This window comes from Eschrichtius robustus, chromosome 19, assembly GCF_028021215.1.
Source record: "Eschrichtius robustus isolate mEscRob2 chromosome 19, mEscRob2.pri, whole genome shotgun sequence".
Classification (NCBI taxonomy): Eukaryota; Metazoa; Chordata; class Mammalia; order Artiodactyla; family Eschrichtiidae; genus Eschrichtius; species Eschrichtius robustus.
In genome coordinates this window covers 35052361-35075749 of record NC_090842.1, presented here as the reverse complement: position 1 = coordinate 35075749, position 23389 = coordinate 35052361, and the positions used below count along the sequence as shown (strand labels likewise).

The 23389-nt window shown below is 48.0% G+C and overlaps 1 protein-coding gene and 1 pseudogene across 1 annotated transcript in view; one reads left to right on the top strand and one right to left on the bottom strand.

Annotated features, from left to right (window-relative positions):
• The window catches only part of ZNF423 (zinc finger protein 423), a 329943-nt gene that overhangs the window by 105677 nt on the left and 200877 nt on the right, over positions 1-23389 (bottom strand). The window lies entirely within an intron of this gene.
• Positions 11657-12183, top strand: LOC137753062 (thioredoxin pseudogene; annotated as a pseudogene).

Here is a 23389-nt window from a genome sequence, read left to right as displayed (position 1 = left end):
TGTTAACATTCTGAAAGTCCTACGGGAAAGAAATCTGGTTAACACAGTGACATGCTCACTTACTCCATGCTCACTTCAGTCATGCTATGGCCAGAGTGTGGTTCCTGGAAGGGCAAATTACTTGCTCAAGGTCACAAAGCACATGAGCGGAGCACAGACTGGAACTAGACCTCCTACCTCCCAGGCTGCAGCTCGTTCCCATAAAAGGCTCTCACCCCACAGCCTCCAAAGGCAGCACTCTCTACAAACATCAGTAATACAGAGGTCTGTCCAGGGAAGCTGTGAGCAGGCCTCTGAGTCCCAGGAAAAGCTCCAGGCTTCTCTCTGGGCCCTGCTGCCCCATGGGTCCATGCTCAGACCTTGGGACCTAAAGGCAACACTCAGGAACACAGAAGCAGCTGGAAAGCATCCTCCCAGCCTGCCTGCCTTCCTGGAGGAGGCAGGAGCCAGGGTCTCTTTCCTCGACACTCCTGGGGCTCTCCCCAGACCCCAAGCTGCCCTCTTCTCCTTCCTCAGCATCGTCTCCCCTGGCACTCAACCCATCTCTCTGGTTGATCTGAAGTTCTCAATCTACAAACCTTAACTTTGGTCATCGAGTCTTGTTCTACCTCTGAATCAACTCTGATTCTGGCAATGTGTCTTACACACGGTGCTCAGCTATTATTTGAGTGGGACTGAATTTCCAGGCCATAATACTATCCCAGCCTAGCCTCCCCAGGCTTCCTTCACTGGACTAGAGATGCTCAGTATTACTCCCTAGAGGCCTCAAAAATAATAGAGAGAGGGGTCAGAGTCTAGTTCATCACTGCCTCTGCCAGGAAGCCCTCCTTGACTTCTCCAGGCCACCTGTTTCAGCCTTCCTTGAACACTGTTCTCTCTGACAACCAATCCCACCAGCCTGCACGTTACCTAACTGCCCTCACCCCCATCCTGCTGCCAGGCCCTTGAAGGCAGGGTCTGATGAGGACTTATTCATCTTTTCCCTCCCCTCCAGCACGGAGTACAGAGCTGGGCACTGGGAGGTTATCACAACAGAAGATGCCCAGAGCCTTGGCAACCCAGGCTGGGGTTGCGGCGGGTGTCAAGAGGGGTGGTATAGGAGCAAGTGGATCAGCTGGCAGGCCACGATGCCATCCTGCAGACCACGGAGAGCCCAGTGAGGCTCGGGTGGGTGCCAGTCTCAGCAGAACCTTCCACTTCACCTATCATGGGATCAGAAGCAGACCCCAGTAGCCCCACCCAAGTGCCACCCGCCCAGGAAAACAGGGGCCTAAGCAGAAGGCTCTGCAGGCTGGGTTTGGACCAAATTCCTTCTCAGCGGCCGTACATTTCCAGCATACAGGAATTGCTTCTGCCGATTCAAAACCAGGTCAGAGAAAACCGTCTCTCGTTTCCGGCAGGGGTGAGCGTTCCTCCCGGGGAAGGGCTCCGCAAAAGTCTCCAAACCGAGCACGAGAGACAAGTGGGAACCAAGCCTCATTCCCTCAGTGGCCCCGCGGCTGCCAAAATTACTGACAAACTGACCTACAAAGAGAGTTTCTATTTTACGAGCAAACCCCAAAGGTTAACAGCAGAGCCGCCAGCGGGGGATCCACACGGAGGAGCGGAAGCTTCCCCAGCAGCACCCGCGTGGAGCCTGGGCACCTCAGCTTCGTGGAGAAACGTGTCTCTGAAATGCCAAGGAGAAAGGGAGGAGCGAAGGAGGAGCTTCCAGAACCGTGGCTGGAGGGGAGAATCTGGATGTGAGGACACCGGCCCATCGCCAAGATAGCCTCTCTGTCCCAAAGCTGTGGGTCATGGCCACTGTCAAGGGCTGGCTGGAGGCACCTCCGGCAGGGCTGCCATGCAGACGGAATGGTGAAGGGTGTTCCCCAGAGTTGTGCAGTATACAACCTGCACAACCATACCCCGCAGGCCTGAGCCCTGTGGGATGCCTGCCACTCAAAGCATCTTGCGCCTACATAGTGCTGGTTTCGTGGGCATGTGACCCGTGTAGCAGCACAGGGGCTGGAATTTAGAAGGGCCCTGCACTTGGTTTGATATCCTCCTGTTGTCATCTTGAAATTCTTCATTTTCTAACACAGGGCCCTGCATTTTCATTTTGCACAAGTTACGGAGCTGGTCCTCCCTCCATGTTTGAGAGCACCAGGGCCATGCCAACAGTGTGGACACAGAGAAAAGGACTGAGCAATCACCCAGTGGATTCATCACTGAGTAACTGATAGAAAAAAGTAAGAAAGTATCCAGCCTCCATCCCTCCTCATCCTCCAAGTCATCCAAATGTGGGCCCTACCTCTGAGGCTTGCCAGGAGCAGGGGCAGGGCTGGAGGAGCCCTGGTGATAGGCAAGGGCACATGGGTGCCAGAAAGCTCCAAGGCTTGTGCCCTCATGCAGGAAGAAGCTTTTGATAGCAAGGAACCCATTTGAGACTAAAGGCCCTTGGGTTTTTTCATGTTATACCGATGTCTGAGCTGCAAGAAAAGCTCCTGGATTTTGGCAGAGGGTAAGTAACAAAAAGCAAGTCAAAGAATACAGCCAGGCAGGAAACAGGGCCATGTCGGCAACCCACTGACTGAGCGAGCACCTAGGTCCCTCACCACTGACCCTCAACCAAGACGTGAAGCACCAATTGCCACTGACATCTCATCAGATCTGCTGGCAACCTGGGACAGAGCGTCCGCCCCATCTAGAAGACAAGCCTGAGGTTCATCGAGGTCTGGAGAATCACCCAGAATTGCCCACCAGCCCAGGCCTGACATACCACTCTCCTAACTCCAGTACTAGTGTGAGGTCTGAGCACACAGAGTGGCCCAGGGCAGAGTCTCTGACCTTCCCAGAGAAATCTTACACAAAACACCAACTTACACAGCAGAACAGAGCAGAGCTGCTCTCAACCCCCATGTCCCACCCTCTGGCCCCCACATCCAGGAGGCCCATGGCACGTGCTTGGAAAGCCAGGATTGCTCAGATCGCAGTTTGAGAACCAGTGAACTAGTGGCCTCATTTCTAGTCTCCATCAATACCAAATACCTGTGTAACCTCAGAGGGTCCCTAAGTCTCACTCCATTTCTGCGTCCATACAAGGGGCATACTGAAGCACTCAGCTCCTTTGATCACGGTCAGCAGCCCCTTATCCTGCAATTTGAGATTATTCTCCCACCCTCGAGCCGCAGCGGCTATTCCCCTATGTCTGACCACCAGCACCCCATTGCTGGGTGCCAGGACCATCGCACTAACTGGTTTGAGCAAAGCAGTACCCTCTCCCCACTACTGACCCCCAACTTCCCAGATTCCTGGGAGGCTAGTACCTGGGAGGATAAAATCAGAGGATGAAAGAGCAATGGAAAATAAAACAAAACTACTCGGATGGAAGCATGGATAAGGTATTATTAGTTTCCAAAAAAAGTATTATTTTTATCTTGGATGCTGCCTGGCTCCTCTCTCCCCTTGCCAAGAGACTGGAGGGTTCCAGACCATAGTCCTGTTCCTGGGTTTGAGCCACAGTCTCCCAAAGTCCCAGCTCCAGGACTCCCGCCGGGTTGGACCCACCACCAGCAGGAGTGGTATAGACCAGAATTTCCCAAACTTCTCTGATGATACAAACCCAGGGGACGCGGGTGGAGGTGCTTGTCAACGACACAGCCTTCCAGGCCCCTCCCCTGGAAACTCTCACCAGGAGGCCAGTCTGGGGGCTCCACCTGTTGAATGAATGAGTAGGGTAATGTGCGTGGAGTGCACGCTCAGTGAGTATTTAAGGGATGAGCGGAGAGATGGCACCTGGGCACGCACAGGCCTGGTTTGCATCCGCCCCAGCTTCTGCCCATCTGTGTGACCTTGGGCCAGTGCCTGCCCCCCTCTAAGCCTCAGCTTCTGGATGAGCAAAACGGGTCAGGGGGTGGGGAAGCTTCCAGCTCTGACCTCCTCATGGCTTCTGCAGAACAGCAAGACCCTCCCAGACATTGTTCCTAACAAAGAGGGAACTCCAGCTCGCCTTCCCAAAACAGAACTGAGCCTGCCCCACCTCCTTCCACTCCCCAGAGCAGACCATCGGGCCCATCTCTGGAGGGGGCAGGTTTGGGGGGGGACCAGTGCGCAGACCCTCCCTCGGGAGAGCTAAGGTATCTAAAAATAAATGAAGCCTCCTGCGCAGCCCCAAGCCTGGAAGCCTGCGAGCTGGGCGAGGTGCCTTCCTGCAGACACTCACTCGTTAGTACACTGCCACTCTGAAAACGGAGTCGTTGTCAAGGGCAGCGGGGATACTGGAGGAAGGCCCCGCTGACGGGCAGTGGAAGCCAAACCCACAAGGGTCAGCTTTCAGCTCACAGCTTAAGCCACGCCGCCCGGCTGTGAAACAAGGAGAGATGCGCTAATGACAGCGCTTTCAGAGCTGCCTCGCGCGGAAAACCGGGGGAGCCGGGAACAGAGGCTCCGAAAGGTGTTTCCTCCACCCAGTAATGGGAGGAATAAGAGAAACACCAGCAAAAGGCTGAGCCAGCGTCACTACGAGTGCTCGATGCAAATGAGCGGGGCTGCTGCACGGGGTCTGGGCGCCACTCTGAGTGGGGACGGGAGGGAAAGGGCTGCTCTCACAGCTGACACACCCCCCACTACTGTCACAGCAGTGACACAAGTGCCAGGGAAAACCAAGCAGCTATCATGCAAGCTGTAAACGGAATAAAAACGGCAAAAGCATACATGTGAGTAAACTTCCTACAGTCCCATCATGTGGGGGTCAGCATGAGAGCAACAGAAAAGCCTCTTTCGTCTCCTACGCAGCACTGGAAACACTCACCGGCGCCACAGAAAAGGGCCACGTGGTGGGGACACAGCACAGAAGCAGGGGATGCGGTCAGGAAGAAATGAGACAGGGCCAAGAGAAGCTGGCTTCAGTAAGGAAGCCGCGCACGTCAAGCACACGGCTAGGATCCAGGAAACACTTGCTGTCGAGTGGAGAGGAAACGAATGAGTACGAAGTGGGGCAACAAGCAGGGCTGATAAGCAAATGTATTAACAGCCGGTGCACCAGGGTCTCCACCAACTCAATCATCCCTGGCTGTAGGCTGGTGGCCTTGATGGACCAGGAGGTCTCCTCTTGTGCTCTGGATCTAGGGAGGGGCCAAGGCTCCAAGCACAGGGGGAGGATCTGTGAACAGCAGGTTCAGGGCAGAAACCCTTTGCCAGCGGGTCAGGAGCTATTTCAGTATTTTTAAGAAACAGTACAGTGGTACTGGTGCATACCATGTAAATCTCAACCAACCCTCCACCAAGTGCCCAGACACAAGCGTCCTGAGTTGGCTTAGAACAGGGTGAGGGACACGTTCCGACTATCTTTTTATTCATCCGTTCGTTTGCTTCGAGGAGCAATGCTCCTGCCATCCAGAGAGATAACCCAAGCCTCCAAGCAGACAAGCAGAGATTGTGCAAACTCTGCAAAGGCCATTCGAACCCGAGCAGGGTCCAAACAGAAGGGTTCTACGGGGGGTGAAGGCCGCCAACAGGTCACCAGGAGAAAAAGCTGAACTGCCCCAGGAGTGAGGGACAGAACAAGATATCTGAAACCAGATTCTGATCCTGATGCTGCAGATAGAAGCCCAAAAATGTTTTACAGTGAGATGCTAAATCTTTTTTTTTTTTTTTTTTTTTTGGTAAAACAGATCTTGAGGGCACATGCTGAGATAGTCGAAGCTCTTCATGCAGGCGATGCTGAGGGGGGTGTGTGTGTCTGTATGTGTGTTTGTATGTGTGTCTGTGTGTGTCTGTGTGTGTGTCTTTTTTTTTTTTTAATGTTTTTATTTATTTATCTATTTTTATTTTTGGTTGTTTTGGGTCTTTGTTTCTGTGCGAGGGCTTTCTCTAGTTGCAGCAAGCGGGGGCCACTCTTCATCGCGGTGCGCGGGCCTCTCATTATCGCGGCCTCTGTTGTTGCGGAGCACAGGCTCCAGACGCGCAGGCTCAGTAGTTGTGGCTCACGGGCCCAGTTGCTCCGCGGCATGTGGGATCTTCCCAGACCAGGGCTCGAACCCGTGTCCCCTGCATTAGCAGGCAGATTCTCAACCACTGCGCCACCAGGGAAGCCCCTGTGTGCATACTTTTTAGGAGGCAACCCCTTATTAGAAATCCTTCATGAAACGTCACTCAGTGAAGTGCTTTTGCAGCACCCGTACACTTGAAAGGTGCCTCCTGTGGCTCACTGCAGCCCTGTGTGTGGAGAACAGCCCACGGAATTCCAAGCACGTGGACATAGGAAGATAACTGGGCGCAGTGTGGACAGAGGGCCTCACCCTCAGCATGTTCTCAGGACTCAACGTTACCAGTGGAAACAATGATTTCTCCCAAAGCTACAGGCCCTTTACAGTGCTTGTTAACGTTTGATGGGACTCCAACCCTAATCAAGATCCTGGGGACAGACCATCAAAACTGAAGTGGCTGCTGGAAGCCAGGTTTGTGCTACAGAGTCTCTTGCATTTCTACCAGCCCCTAAAACTTTAAAAGGAGCAGCCCATGGAATCCTCTTCCCAGAGTGAAAGGGTTGGGCAGCAGGGCTGTTTTAGACCCTGAAAAGAAGAATAATTCTGCTTCTTAACAGGTCCGTAATTAATTCACACATTCCACTGTTGGGTCCAGAAATATGTTTGTGTTGACAATTTTGCATTCGATGCTTTGAAAACAATCTGTCATGGTTTTATTTGCCTCACCGCCCCAGAAACATCACCACTTTCCAGTATCCACCCAAGTGCTACAATTCCACTGCAGTTGCCTGAGACTCTGCTGGTGGCAACTAGGGAGGGGGCTCAGAATGCCCAGCTGGGAAAAGTGAGGTTTGTGCAAGAGCTATCCTCCTTTGAAGGGACAAGACAACCAGATGACCAGTCAAATCTTGCTCTGCTCCCTCCCAATTCCCATGACACCTTCCAGCACTCGGCTGCATGGATTTGAGATCATTCTACCACCCCACATCTCCAGCACTGCATCACTGCATCTCTCCCTAACCCTCAAGCACCAACACTGGCCCACATCTGCCAACTTTTGGTTCATACCATCAGTGCACCTAGGTGATATGTCAGGTAGGACCCCACCCCGGCTTTCTTCATCACCTCCTAAGGAGATAAAATCAGAGTGAGAAGGATCATTAGAGGGAAGAAAACAAAAGGCAATGCTGGATGGATGCAGAAACAAGGTATCGTTAGTATCAGCTTTTACACTGGGTGCTGCTGGGCTTGATTTATGACTGCCACCAACCAGTGAGTCAAGGGTCTCACACAGCCCACAGTTCTCTCTCCTTGCAAAAGAAGAGGAGGGGAGGGAAGGAGGAGGGTCCTCGAAATGGTCCTGGCCCAGGTCTGAGCTACAAACCTCCAGTCTAAGCTCCAATTTTCCCACAAGCCCTTGGACCCAGCAACATTGCAAAAATGTCGCTGTGGAATAAAGCGATGTTTTCTAAATGTTCCCGAGACTCTTAGTTGCCTATTCAGTTTCCAGATTTCTCCCCTGGACATAATTTTCTCTATTCCTCCAGCTAAGTACAAATAAAAACCCTGGACATTATGAAAGAAACATAAGAATACTCTGAAAGGTGGAGAAAAGAAGGCAGAATAGCCAGGGACACTGGGACCCAACAAATGACATGGTAGTGAGTACCTTGGGTTTTCCTTTTGCTTCATATATCTCAGATTGGAGCTCAAGCAGTTGGCAACCAGGAAACACTGACAGATAAGATTTTAAAAGCCCCAAGAAAAGCCTGGGCTCTCTAGCCAAAGGACCAGAAAAGGTACAGCCTGGCAAGACAGAAAACTTGTAGACAATGACAGCTTGTTCCAACCAAACCCATAGAAAAGGTTTTACCTTCACCCTACCCACTCAAGCAAAGGCTGAGCAGGGCACCTAGATTTCCATGCTCTTAAGGCTGTAACAAGGCATCCAATACCCCATATCCATGGAGTGTCAAAAAAGCCTAGTAGGGAGCCAGACTTTCATACTTGCTGGGCAGTAACATGGCCCCTCCTCATGGTGTCACTAGAGACCATCTGGAGAGCCTGGACTTCCACCCCAACCCAGCAGTAGCAAGGCGCACCTACCCGTTCTCCTGGTGTCAGGGAAAGTCAGGTGGGGGACAGGAATGAGGCACTCCTCTCACTATTCAAAGAGGTATCAGTGGAGACCTAGTAGGGAGACTAACCTGAAATTCTTCCCACCTCAATCAAAAATCATTTGTCCCACCAAGAACCAGGAAGATCTCAAATTGAATGGAAAAAGACAATCATTACATACCAAAACTGAGATGACTGAGATGTTACAGTTATCCCTCAAGGAATTTGAAGGAGCCATCATAGACTACTCCCAACAATTATGAACATGTGTGAAACAAATGGAAAAAGAGAAAGTCTCAGCAAAGAAATAGAAGATAAAAAGAAGCACTAAATGGAAATTGTAGAAATGAAAAAAAAAACAAAACAAAAGTTTTAAAAAATCAATGATGGGCTCAACATCAGAAGGGAGGAGGGAAACAGAGGAAAGAATTGGCAAACTGGAAGATAGAAAAATAAAAATCACCCAATCTGAACAAAAGAAAGGAAATAGATTTTTTAAATGAAAAGAGCCTCAGAGATTGATGAGAATTTAACATTCATGTGGTCAGAGCCCTAGAAGGAGAGGAGAAAGGGGGTGGACTTAAAAAGTACTCAAAAGAAAAAAAAGACAAAGGAAAAAATTTGAGAGCAGAGGAAGAAAAATCACACCTTACCACAGTGGAAGAATAATTCAAATGACAGCAGATTTCTCATCAAAAACCATGGAAGCCAGAAGAAAGTGGTACAATATTTTTCAAGTGCTGAAAGGAAAGAACTGGCAACACAAAATCTATATCCAGCAAAACTACCACTCAGGGATGAAGGGGAAATCAAGACATCCTCCAATGAAGAAAACTAAGACAATTTGTCACCAGAATGCTTACTGTAAAAAAAAAAAAAAAAAAAAAAAGCTAAAGGAACTCCTCTAAATAGAAAAGGAAATGATACAAGAATTCTTGTAAGTAGGAAGAAAACACAGTAAACAAAGTTATGGTAAATACGATAATTTCTCTACCTCTTTTGAGTTTTCTAAATTATGTTTGATGGTTGAAGCAAAAATTTACCACTATCTGATATGGTACTAAATATTTATAGGAGAAATGTTCTAAACAATTAGATTATAAATAGGGGAGAATAATGGAAGGTAAGGTTTCTACACTTCACTTGAACTGGTAAAATGATGACACCAGAAGACTTTGGTAAGCTATGTTTATATAACGTAATGCCTAAGTAATCATTTTAAAAGTTGTACAAAAAGAAACACAACAGGTTAACCAAAATGAAATTCTTGAAAATATTCAAGTAACCCGCAGGAAGGCAGGAAGTAGAAAACAGAAATGAAAAGCAGAGAAAACTGACAGAAAACAAAATATAAAATGGCAAACTTAAGCTCTAACATATAATTAATTACATTAAATATTAATGGTCAAAATATACAAATTAAAAAGACAGAGATTGGCAGAATGAGGACAGGGAGTAGCCCACCTATATTCTATCTACAAGAAACTCACTTAAAATATAACAATATAGTCAGGTTGAAAGTAAAAGGAATAAGATTATCCTTCAAACAATCAAATGAAAGCAGAGGGCTATATTAATATTAGATAACGTAGGCTTCAGAGCAAAACAATAAAATAAAATACCAGAGACAGAGAGGGGCATTATACACTGATAAAGAAGTTAATCTATCAAGAAAACATAGCAATCTTAAATATGTATGAACCAAACAATACAGCTGCAAAATATGTGAAACAAAAGTTAATAAAACTGAAAGGAGAAATAGACATATTCACAATTACAGTAGAACATTTCAACACCTCTCACTCAGTGATTCATAAATCAACTAGGTGTAAAATCAGCAAGGATACAGAAAAACTCAACAACACCATCAACCAAAAAGATCTAATTGATTTTGATGAACATGTCACCCAAAACAGCAGAATATGCATTCTTTTCAAGTGCCCAGAGAAGATATATCAATATGGACCATATCATAGGGCATAAAACAAATCTCAACAAATTTAAAAGAATTAAAGTCATACATAGTGTTTCCTCCAATCACAATGGAATCAAACCATAAATTAAATACAGAAATATAACAAGAAAACCTCCAAACACTTGGAAACTAAACAAGGCACCTCTAAACAATCACAAGTCAAAGATGAAGCTCAAGGGAAATATTTTATTTTTTACAAAATGGAACTAAATAAAAATTAAACTACAGCATATTAAAATTTGTGGGACACAGATAAATCAATGCTAAGAGGGAAATTCATAGCACTAACTGCATACATTAGAAAACACAAAAGGTCTCAAATCAATAATTAAGCTTCCACCTCAAAGACCTAGAAAAATAAGAGAAAGATAAACCCAAAGAGAGCAGAAGAAAGTGAATAATAAAGATAAGAGCAGAAATCATGAAAGTTAGAACAGAAAACCAATACTGAAAATAAATTTTTAAAGTTGGCTCTTTGAAAATATCAGAAAAATTGACAAATCTTTAACAAGACTAACAAAGAAAAAAAGACAGAAAACACAAATTACTAATATCAGGAATGAACCTGAGGATATCACTACAGACCCTACAGACATCAAAAGGATAATAAGAGAATAATACTATGAAAAACCAATTCTTTGAAAAGCACAAACTATATCACAACTCAGCCAACGTGAAATAGATAACCTGATATCTATTTCAAGATATAAAATAGATATCAAGAACTTGAAATCATAATTAAAAACTCCCTAAAAAGAAGTCTCCAGACCCAGATTATTTTACTGGAGAATTCTAACAAATATTTAAAGAAGGATCAACACCAATTCTACATAGTTACATAATTTCTTTCAGAAAAAAAGAAAAGGAGAACCTTCTCAATTTATTTATGAAGCTAATATTGCCCAATACCAGAACCAGGCAGACAGGACAAAATAAAAGAAAACTACAGACCAATATCCCTCATAAATACAGAGAAAAAAGAAAACTTTAACAGAACAGCAAAGAGAATTCAGCATCATATATTAAAAAAATATATAAACTATGGTCAAGTGGAGTGTACACCAAGGATGCAAGGCTATTTCCATGTTCAAAAATCAATTAGTATAATCCACTATATTAACAGACTAAAGAAGAAAAATCACATGGTCATATAAATGGCTGCAGTTTTTTAAAAATTGACAAAATTCAACACCCACTCATGATAAAAACTCTTAGGAAAACAGAAATAGAGAAGAAGTTCCTTAACTTGATAAAGAGTATCTATAAAAAACCTACACCTGTTATTATATATGATGGTAAAAGACTGATGCTTTGCCCCTAAGTTCATAAACAAGTCAAGGATGTCCACTCTCACCACTCTTATTCAACAGAATGCTGGAAGTTCTAACCAGAGCAAAAAGCAAGAAGAAGGAAACAAAAGGCACACAGATAGGAAAAGAATAAATAAAACTGTTCCTGTTCACAGATGACATGATAGTCTATGTAGACGATCCCATGGAATCTACCCAAAAAAACTCCTACAATTGAGTTGAGCAAAGTTAAGGGGTACAAAATCAACATTCAAAAACCAACTGTGCAAACTTCGTCCGGCGCCTTGGATCCGCTTCCGTATATTCCAGTGTAAGGTCGCTAGTCAGACCCCAGCAGCCAAGATGGTGAAGCAGATTGAGAGCAAGTATGCTTTTCAGGAAGCCTTGAACAGTGCAGGAGAGAAACTCGTAGTAGTCGACTTCTCAGCCACGTGGTGTGGGCCTTGCAAAATAAACAAGCCTTTCTTTCATTCTCTCTCTGAAAAGTATTCCAACGTAGTGTTCCTCGAAGTAGATGTGGATGACTGTCAGGATGTTGCTTCAGAGTGTGAAGTCAAATGCATGCCAACCTTCCAGTTTTTTAAAAAGGGACAGAAGGTGGGTGAATTTTCTGGAGCTAATAAGGAAAACCTTGAAGCCACCATTAATGAATTAATCTAATCATGTTTTCTGAAGACATGACCAGCCTTGGGCTGTTTAAAACTTGTAATTTTTTTAATTTACGAAATGGAAAGATGATCAAGTATGAAGACTATATATCTAACTGCCATCTGATAAGTGACAATAAAATATTAACTGTACCCTTTTTAAAAAACAACAACAACAACAACTGTAGGGCTTCCCTGGTGGCACAGTGGTTAAGAATCTGCCTGCCAACGCAGGGGACATGGGTTCCAGCCCTGGTCCAGGAAGATCCCACATGTCACGGAACAACTAAGCCTGTGCGCCACAACTACTGAGCCCGTGCTCTAGAGCCCACGAACCAAAACTACTGAGCCTGCCTGCTGCAACTGCTGAAGCCTGAGCACCTAGAGCCTGTGCTTCACAACAAGAGAAGCCACCGCAATGAGAAGCCCGCGCATCACAACAAAGAGTAGTCCCCGCTCACCACAACTAGAGAAAGCCCGTGTGCAGCAACAAAGACCCAAAGCAGCCAAAAATAAATAAATAAATAAATACAATTTATTTTTAAAAACCCAACTGTATTCCTATATAACAGCAATGAACAAGTGAAGATTGAAATTAAAAATACAATATCTTTTATAATCACTCAAAAATTGAAATATTTAGATGTAAAACTATCAAAACATGTACAAGACTACAAAACAAAACTGCAAAACAATAATGAAAGAAATAAAGGAAGATCCAAATAAATTGAGAGATATACCATGTTCACGGATTGGAAAGCTCAACACGGTGAAGATATCAGTTCTCCCCAAATCAAGATACGGGTTTACACAGTTCCTATTAAAATTACAACAAGAATTTCTGTATTTCTGTATATGTAGATAAAATTATTCTATAATTTATATGAAAATGCAAAGAACCTAGGATAGTTAAAACAATTTTGAAAAAGAACAATAAAAAAGGAGGATTCAGTCTGATTTCAAGACTTAAACAGCTATAGCAATTAAGACTGTGTCATACTGACAAAGGAATAGACACATAGATCAATGCAGCCCAGAAACAGATCCTCACAAATATGCCCAACTGATAATTAACAGCTCAATGGAAGAATTATAGTCTTTTCAAAAAATGGTTCAGGAGGGGCTTCCCTGGTGGCGCAGTGGTTGAGAATCTGCCTGCCAATGCAGGGGACACGGGTTCGAGCCCTGGTCTGGGAAGGTCCCACATGCCACAGAGCAACTGGGCCCGTGAGCCACAACTACTGAGCCTGCGCGTCTGGAGCCTGTGCTCCGCAACAAGAGAGGCCATGATAATGAGAGGCCCACGCACCGCAATGAAGAGTGGCCCCCGCTTCTTGCCACAACTAGAGAAAGCCCTCACACAGAAACGAAGACCCAACACAGCCAAAAATTAATTAATTAATTAATTAATTAAAAAAAAATTGTTCAGGAGCAATTGGACATGGGGGTGGGTGGTACTCAACTCAAATTTATATAAATATTAACTCAAAATGGATCATGGACTTAAATGTGAAATGTAAAATTATAAAACTTTTTTTGAAAAAAATAGGAAAAAATCTTTGGGATTTAGGGTTAGGCATAGAGTTCTTAAACTGGGAACCAAAGACATGGAGCCATAAAGGAAAAATTGATAATTTGGACTTCATCAAAATTTAAAACTTTTACTCTACAAAAGACCCAGTTAAGAAGATGAAAAGACAAGCTGCAGACCAAGAAGAAACCTTTGCAAACCACATATCTGACAAAGGACTAGTATCTAGAATATACAAAGAACTCCAAAAGTCAACCACAAAAAAGTAAACAATCCAATTAGAAAATAGGCTAAAGATATAAAAAAGCTTTTCATCAAAAAGGATAAACAGATGGCAAATAAGCCCATGAAAAAATGTTCAACATCATTAGCCATTAGGGAAATGCACATTAAAACCACAATAAGATATCACCACCTACCTATCAGATTGGTTAAAATAAAAAATTGTGACAAACCAAATGCTGGTGAGGATGTGGAGAAACTTGCTGGTGGCAATGTAAAATGGCATAGCTACTCTAGAAAAGTTTGGCAGTTTCTTAAAAAGTCAAACATTCAAGGGCTATAGGCCCAGCAACTGTACTCCTGGAATTTATCCCAAAGATCACGTAGACTTACATATGATTCCATTTATATAACATTCTTGAAATGACAGAAATATGGAAATGGAGAACAGATTAGTGATTTCCAGAGGTTAAGGAAGGAGCGGGAGCAGGATGCAAGTGGCTATGGCTTTAAAAGGAAAGCATGAAGGATTCTTGCGTGATGGGAATGTTCTGTAGCTTGAGTGTATGGGTGTCAATATCTTAGTTGTGATACTGTACTCTCATTTTACACATTGTTACGGTTAGAGGAAACTGAATCTCCAGTTGTCTCAAAATTAAAAGTTTAATTTTTTATAGTTAAAAATTTTATAAGGATGAAAAAAGGACCATAAAAAGCTTGAAAAGAAGGTGGGGTGGGAGCTCACTGGCTTGAGGCATAGGGACTGTGAGGGAAGGGGCATGAGGTTGCCAGATTAAATATAGGATAGCTGGCTAAATCTGAACTTCAGATAAGCAACACATAACTTTTTAGTCTAAGTATGTCCCATACAATACTGGGGACACACTTAGACTAAAACATTATTTGTTGTTCATTTGGAATTCAAATTTAACTAGCCGTCCTGTATTTTTATTTGCTAAATCTGGAAACTCTAGGAGGGAAGAACAGGACACAGGCATCTGGAGCCAGCTGGGGGCTGTAGACTGAAAGAGGTAGGGTGGACCCAGCGAGAAGTAAGAAAGACTTAAGGAGAGAGGCCAGACAGCAGGCAAAGGGTTGCCGGGGGACCACAAAGATGCCCCAGACTGGGCAGTGCCTTAAGAGAGGGGGAAGGCAGACACTAGCATGGGAGGTTCCCAAGCTGCTGGGTTTACGGAGCTCTGGTGAAAGGATCCTTTGTGGGTGGTCCACAAAAAATCCAGAACAAGGGCAAAAGAGTGGATGCTTGAATCTCCAGTGCTGATCCGGGCTGGAGGGAGCCTGACAGACCATCCAAGGGGTGGGGTGGGGGGGGGGGCTCTAGGCACTAGAGGCAGCACTCGATTAACCCCAGGCTGTCCCCTGGGCACCTGGGGCTGCTCTCACCGTGATGTGGCACCACCCTCTAGGATCTCCCCTTCCTATGGGGGAAGGGCATGCACACCAGCAGGCTCAACTGTCCAGGGCAGTGGGCAGTCATGCATCTGATCAAAACTAAAGCTAGTCTGGGCACCCGCTCTCAGCCAAAAAGTCACCTCCTAGCCAGGCCATTGCCAATCATACGTTTTTACACTGCTCCTGGACACACGTGGTCGCCCCTTCTTTTCTTCACAGAACATATCACTTTTTGAAATAGTCGGGATTTTTTATTTGTTTTCTTGTTTACCAGTTGATCCCCACTAGCTCCAGGATTGCGGGGACTTCGTCTGTCTTACTGCAACATCTACGCCTAGTACCTGGCACAGAGTAGGTGTTCAGGAAAGAAAAAAAGTGCTGAATGAATGAAGGAGTAAATGAATAAATCCTTCTGATGAAAGCTACCCCTTCTGGAGCTCTCCTGCAGGCACAGCTCCTTGGAGCTTGGTAAAGGCATGGGGCCAGTCTTCATCCTCCAGGAAGCCCTCAGCAGCGTCCTCTGAGCCGCCATGGACCAGCACCTGGGATTGTAGGCTCAGCGTGGTCACAGAGGGACTCAGTTCACCCTCTCTAAACAAGGGCTCTAGCAGCAGCGTCATTATCTTTAATGAGTCCCTGCCACAGGGACTAATAATAATAATATTAATATTAATAGCTACCACTCACTAAGAACTTACATGTGCTGGGCACTTGTCATATATTTTAAGCCATTAATTCTTCAAACAGCCCCCAAAAGGTAGGGGTGGTGACCCTCTACTGTTTGTGCTGCCCCCTCCTGGTGAAAAATAGATACCCTTTCTCTTTTCAAGAACGCCCTCCCCATTCCCACTGTGGGGGGAGGAGGGGCAGATACTGGCCCACCTCAGCGTCCAGGGAGGGTGGGCAGTGCCAGGGCAACCAGTCAACCCACTCCAACTCCCTGGCTACAATGATTGCCTCCTGGGCAGCTTTAGGATGCTTCTGAGGCAGTGAGCCTTGGTCCTGAAACCTTTTCTGCTGATGAAGAAGCACATGCCCCTCTCTGCTGGGACCACTGAGTGGGGAGCTGCTGGCTGTCACTGGCACCAGGGGATCCCACCTGGGAATGAAGGCAACAAAGAGAAAGCAGAGCTGAGAGGTGGGAGAAAGATAGATTGGTGATGACTTTCTTAGAACCCCTGGATCCAGCCATGCCTGAAGCCAATCACCTAATGTATCCCCAGACTTTTCAGTTACATTAGCCAATAATTCTCTTTTGAATGTTGTAGTCAGTGTGAGTTGGATCCCTGACGTGTCACTGAAAGAGACCTGCCTAAACTGCTATGTTAGTACAGCTATGTTAAGATGGGGGCATTTTATAGATGTGGAGCTGAAGCATACAAAAGGCAAAATAACTCAGTTAACCATGAGCTGGAACTGCTCCTAACCACTGTGATTCACTGTAGAGTTCTACATTCTATGTGTGTGTGCACACATGTGCACATTTCTAATTAATATTCATATCTACAGCAGATTGAGCAAACTATTGGTGCTTAATAAAGATCTTTTGGATAAACTAAAATCAGTAACTTCCTAATAAAGCGTCTTTGTTTAGAAAACACTCCCATCAGCAACCTTGGATTCTTACTGCAAGTCAGGCTCACAACACACAGTGTGTCTTTGGGAAATCACTTCCCTTCTCCCTACCTCAGTTTCCCCAGGGAAATGGGCTGGAAACCGCACCCGGTGGGGCATCTGTGAGACTGGTCAGCCAGTGAGGGACGCCCCGACTCCTTCAGGGCAGGGATCTGCAGTCAGAAGAGGAGGCCTCCCACTTCCTCCACACTGAAGCCCAGGGACCCGCGAGGAAGGGAGCCCTGGCCAGGCATCCACAGCCCAGTGTGAGACTCTGGCACCTACTAGGAGCTCAGGACAGAGCAGGCCAAGCCCTGGGGTTGCAGGGCCCTTGTTTTCTGCCATCACTCCAGTGAGGCTCAGCCAGAAGCAGATGCAAGGGAAATTGCTCACATGTCAGCTGCTCCCAAGCAGCCAAATGACCATAAAGGGCATTCAACAAAGTCAACTCAATAACACAGGCCTCCAAGTCCATGGCATGGAGAGCAAGTGAAGAAGGCCGTGCCTGTGGGCTGGCCCATGGAGGGCCCCAGGCCCTGCCCCTCCAGGACTGGCTCCATTGCCATCTCCTCTCCATCCTTCCTCTGCTCCCTGCTGGCTCTCTCCTCTTAGCCTAGAAACATACTCTGGTCTTTCCCTCTTCAAAATGCAAAAGCTTCCTCTGACCCTTGGACCCCTCGGCTCCTGTTTTCTGCCCTTCCTTCCCAGCCTGGAACCTGGAAAGTCAAGTCTACACTGCTGGTCTCCCCACCTCTCCTCAACTTGTTCCTCCGTCTGATTCCACTGATGATGCTCGTGCTCAGGACAGTCCAGCAGACCCCCTTCAGCCTGCCTCCATGGGCCTCTCTGTGGCCCCTCACACTGCTGCCCAGAGGCACTTTGCCATCTCGGTATAGATGACCCCACATTCCTCATGCCCCTCACTTCTCCCAGCTGCCTCACCATCTGTGCTGAGGCCTTCAAACCTCTCCTCCAGCCCAGGCCTTCCTCCTGAGCTCCCCGCCCATGCGGCCAACTGCTGGCCAGACACCAACATTCAGATAGGCCACAGGCATCTCCTGCAAGGCCAAATTGCCAACAAACTCAAGCTAACTAAGTGTGATGGGCCTCCAGGTGTAGGAGTTAAGAGGATTCCAGGCTCTGAAATCACACTGCCTGAGTTCAAATCCCCCACCTGCAACTTACTGACATTGGACACGTCCCCTCAATTCCCCACGTACAAAATGGGGAGAATTAACAATGCCCCTCTCATAAGCTGTCGCGGGGTTAAATGTGATAACACGTGTAGATATTGATAACGGGGCCTGATACTTAGTCAGTCATGCTAGATGTTAACGATCCTTACTGGAATCATCATCTTCTTTGCTAACCCCCAATACCTCTTCTTCAGGCATGGTATCATCTTCTACCTGTCACTCCGAACCTGGTTGCCTGAGACCTTGGAGTCATTCCTAACTTCTCTTACTTCCCATATCAATTCCTAAGTCCTGCTGGTTTTGCCTCTCAGGTGTTTCTCCAAGCCACACCCTCCTAACCAATATCCTCATCTTCTCTCACCTACTCTACTGCAGCCTTTTCTGTGACCCACCTACCTCCTGCCTCAAAATTTATTCTATAATGATACTGAATTGTCTACAATTTCCCTACAAACTACATGGGCCTCTTCTCTATGAACTGGCTTATGCTATTTTCTCTGCCTGGAAGGCCGCTCCCACCTTACCTTCCACCTTCTAAGAGCCTGATTAGGTGTCACCTCCTCCTGGAAGCTTTCCCGGAATGCCCAGATTAGGCAACATGCCTGTCCTTTGAGCTTCTATATCTTAGACTTAGTGACATGATATTAACTTATCCTTTCAGGTTACCCCTTCCCAACTTGGCTAGAGGTTCCTCACTAAGGATCTCAATCATGTTTACTGAACTGAGGTTACTATTCAAAGAAACCCACCTATGGAGGCCCTTAAAAAAAGGATGAAATTGATCAAAATGAGAAAATTTCCACTATTTTAAAATCCAGAAATGATGGATTCTTCATAGACCAAAGTACTTGATCAACAGCCTCCTTAAACCAACCAATGAGATTCAAAGTCAGGGAAAGTGAGTCCTCTCATCCACGGGGGCTGTTAAGGAGGGAAGTGACCGTGCCCTACTTGGGGGATAAAGAAGGAGGAAGAGGAGGAGGAGAGAGGGGAGGGGGAGAAGAAGAGGAAAGAATTAGATGATAGGCTCTCTGTACAAGCTTGTTATCCTGACAGAACAGTCCCAGAACTTGAAACATGATCTCTGGGGGCAGAGGGAGACAGTTTTATCACATATTAAGGTTAGACAGATGTTTTGGGTGTCTGGTGTTACCTGAATCAAAAGCACCACGAAAGAGCTAGCACAGCCCTGCTCAGCAAGATGTGTTCCCAACAGAAAGGCACAGGAACCTTTTTTTTCCTTTTCCTTTTCCTTTTCACGTGTTTTTCTCTTCAGTCATATTTGAGGGTTTTGTATTTCCCTGGTGTGAGAGTGAAACACTGATTTCCACACCAGACCTTCCTTCCTCTCCAAAAGGACTGCAGGCCAGGTCTTCAGCAAGGGTCCTGGGTGTGGAAACAGTCTCAGAAAGAGGGGGTACCTGGTCTGCAAGGTGGGTTTCAATATGTCTCCTGGGATGTGCTTCTTAAAGACTTATAAGGCAGAAAACCTCCCTCTCTCTCCCTCTCTCTCTCTCCCTCTCTCTCTCTCTCTCTCTCACACACACACACACACAAACACACACACACACACACACACACACCCTGAGCAGACCCTTCCCCTCTAGGTGGACCAGGGCCCATCCTGCCACAGTACCAGGAGGACAGACAAGGACCACCCACCCAGCATGCGGGGCATTTTAAAGGCCTGAGCAGGAGGTGGGAGAGGCTGATCTTCCAAATGCCCCCCATTTCTTCACTGCCGACAGCAAAGTCCAGGCCTTAAGAGGCACCCAGGGAAAGAGGCTGACGTGACAAAGAAAATAACATCTTCAGAATGACTAATGCCCCACCGGGACGGGACCAGCTCTGGCCTGGCTGCCTGCCAGAGGGTCCACAGCCACTTTCCAAGGACACGGAGGGCAAACGTCCCTGACAAGTTCCCCCAAGGACTGTCCCTTCCCAGCTCTGCCCCTCCTCAGGGCTCCCCCCAGGGGCCTGTGAAGCCCTGAGTTAGGACACCAGGGCCCAGAGGCTGAGTCACTCCCTTGGGGCCAACCTGGGTCATAGCAAGTTCGTTATTTCAAGGACAAGTTCTCAGACCCCTGGTCCAGCCATCGGCCTGACAGAGACCGAGAGGGGAGAGGTCTGCGAGCAGATGAGGAGATGACGAGAGGGCAGGCGGCCTAGCTTCCCGGGGCTCTGAGGCCCCAAGTGCCCTGGGGGGACTGTGCATGCCTTGTACAGAACATGCCCAACACACGTGGGGAGACGCTCATCCTTCTCCAGCCATCGGTGGGCCCTGTCTCTGGGCCAGGCCCCCCACAAGCCTTCCTCAGCTCTCCCTCAGCAGGCCCCGGGGAGCCCAAGGCTGGGGCCTCCCGCAGAGCCATTTTCCAGGGTGTGGGGGGGGGGGCGGGGGAAGGGAGCGGGGGATCTCGGGGGAGAGGGGCGCAGGGGAAGGTGGGGAAGGGGCAGCTGGGTGGAGCCAGGTCGTCCCCGCAGGAGGTCACAGAACAGAACTGTGGATTGCTCCAAGTTTTTGATGTGCCTGCTGGGGGAGGGAGTGTCTAAAACCATTTCAAAAGCTGGGGGAAGCCCAGAGAAGGGGGGACCTCATTCTCTGTGGGGAGGGGGGATTTCAAAGGAGACCCCGCCACTGAAAGGTTTCAAAAGACCCTTGCCTTTCGATCAGCTCCAAATCACTCCCTCGCCAGCGGCAGCCAGGAGAGGGGTGCTGGGAAAATGTTTCCAAGGAGACATGTCCCTGAGTCATCATAACTCCCGGGGTCTGGAGGCTGCAAAGCCACGATGAGGCACCCCCCCCCCCGCTATAAAAAGGTCAGTTTAGCATCCCCCAGGGGTGGGCTCCCACAGTCCAGGTCCCTGGGGAGGCCTGCCTCAGACCCCCGGTGCCCCGAGTTTATGAGAACGCCACCAAGCTGAACAGCGTCACGTCTATCTGCCGAGTCCCCTCGGTGCCACTAAGGGGGGCTTTTACCCCCGCCAGCTCCAGGCAGCCACTCTGGGCTCGGGCCATTTAGCAGGGGAAGCTGTCCACAGGGACACTGGACAGTGTCTACCGGGGCTGCAGCGCCAGCCCCCAGCCAGAGCTCGCGCACCTGCTTCTCTTCCATTCACACCTCCCACAGTCACCCCCGCCACCTTCCCCAAGCCACCAGGGCCAACAGGCACACAGCACAGGCCAACTATAAGTTCCATCACCTCCCTCCTCCCTTCCCTCCCTGCCTCATTCCCTCACCTCTGGACCAGACGGGGCAGGTCTCTGTTTTTTTCGCTTTTTGTTTGTTTGCATAACAAGTTTATTTTTTAAAGGCATACAGACAGTAAACAAAGCAAACATTCCATCAGATATTAACTTCTCCCAAGTATTATCTGTCCTAGAATTGTTCCATTAAGTCCCAGTCTCTAGACATCTTAAATTCAATAATTCATCAGAGTCCATTACTTTTTTTCTGTTGAATTTAACTATTGTTCTCTGTTCGTTGGCTTACTTTTTCAAGGATTTCTATTAAACCTTGCTCTGATACCTTCCCACTTAGCTGTCCATACCGTGCCCTCTCATCCTATTTTCTTCCCCCTCAACACTGCACCCGGATGAATCTCCCCAAAGCACCCAGCTACAACCAGGCCATAATCTGCTCCAAAATCTTCAATGGCTCCCTAGTGCGTAAGCCCAAGGTTGCACACTCAGGTGCCCGCAGGGACCAGGCAGGGGCCACAGATGAGCTAAGCATCCCCCCAGCTCACAGCAGGGACTGGTGGGGCCTGTGGTTCCAGCTGCTGCCCAGCTCCCATCAACTGCGCTGTGTGGGAATACGGGCCATGGCTGCCACCTCTCCTGGTTTTCCAAGGGAAACCAAATAAAACACCCACCAAGGGGCCCCCAGATTTGGACCCCAGCCTACAGGGTCAAGTCCAAACCCGAATCCCTTAACCTGGCCTTCAAGGCCCTCCACGGTCCAGCCCCAAGCCACCTCCCCACCCTCGCTGCCCGTGACGTTACCAACGTGTGGTGCCTCCATCCTAGTCAAGTCGGGCTCCGCCGTTCCCCAGGCACCTCCTCTGCTCCTGCCTCTGAGCTTTGCTCACCCCGCAGTCCTCCCACAGAGGCCGCTCCCCACCTTCTCAGCCTAACCACAACCCATCCTCCAAGGACCTGCTTCTTCCTTACAATCAGCTCTCCCAGGGCCCTGTTCTCTAGCGACTGTCCTTCATTGCTAAGGCTGCTCCCTTTGCCGGGGATGGCCTTAAACCACAGAGAAAATGCCTCCTTACCCTTCAATACCCAGGCCTTCCTGATGGACTTATTTGGATCCAGCAGTCCCTGTTCCGGGAGCACCAACCTCACTACACTGTGCTTACTGGACGCCTATCAGCCTCCCCCATGGACAGGAAACCCCTGAGGGCAGGGCTGGGCCTCTCCCACCACAGGCCCTGGCAGCAGAGCCACACACAGTGGAGGGAGCCTGGTTTTTATTCAGACCCTGGCTCTGCTATTTCCTGGCTGGAGGAACTTGGGTAAGTCATTAAACCTCCTCTGTGAGGTGGAGAACAGAAGCTACATAAGGTACCCGGCCTGTGGTGGGGCTCAGTCCATGGCAGCTGTTAGCATCCTTACCCAGTGTGACTCCCTCCACTGCACAGCGTGGTGCTGTGGTGTCTTCTGCGGGATGCCGTGAGGTCTCTGAGGGCAGGGGCCATGTCCCCTTCACCCTCTATCACCCACAGGGACCACCCCAGGTCTCTACATGCAGCAGATGCTCGATGTTCTTTGATTGATGGAGGTGATGAGGCAAGGGAAGGGAGGGCAGGTGGGGGGGGGGGCAGGGCAGAGTGAGAGGAGGTACAGCCCTGCCACCAGAGGTGTAGCTCCAGCAGGTCCCCAGCCCGTGCCTCATGGCCACGAGCCAAGGGCCTGCGTGTGAGACCTCGTGCAGCTGCATAAACGTCTTGCCTGGACGAAGAGGCCAGCTCACAGCACTGCCGAGCCTGGTGAGGGGCCCTTTCCAGCCACCAGCCGGGACTTCTTCTTGCAGGAGCCCCGCCCTCTGCTCACACAAAGACCCGAGTGCCAATCAAACCCTCCTTTCACATCTTCCACCGCTCTAGTTAAGAGCAAGCCCTCGCCTTCCACCTGTGGACACACAGCTTCCAGGTGCTGCACAAAAGCAAAGGTGGAAGGGAGAAAGGAGGGGGGGGGGGGGAAACACCTCTGAAATCACTGCGGTCCAATTAGCCAGCCTCTCGTCCTTCGTGCTTACAAACAGGAGCACACATTAACACCTGCTACAAAAGCAAACATTTTTAGATATCTTCATCTTCACCTCCCTGACATTGCCGTGACAGCGCGCTCAGCAGCCAGTGACGGATAGGGCAGTTTCCTTCTTCTAC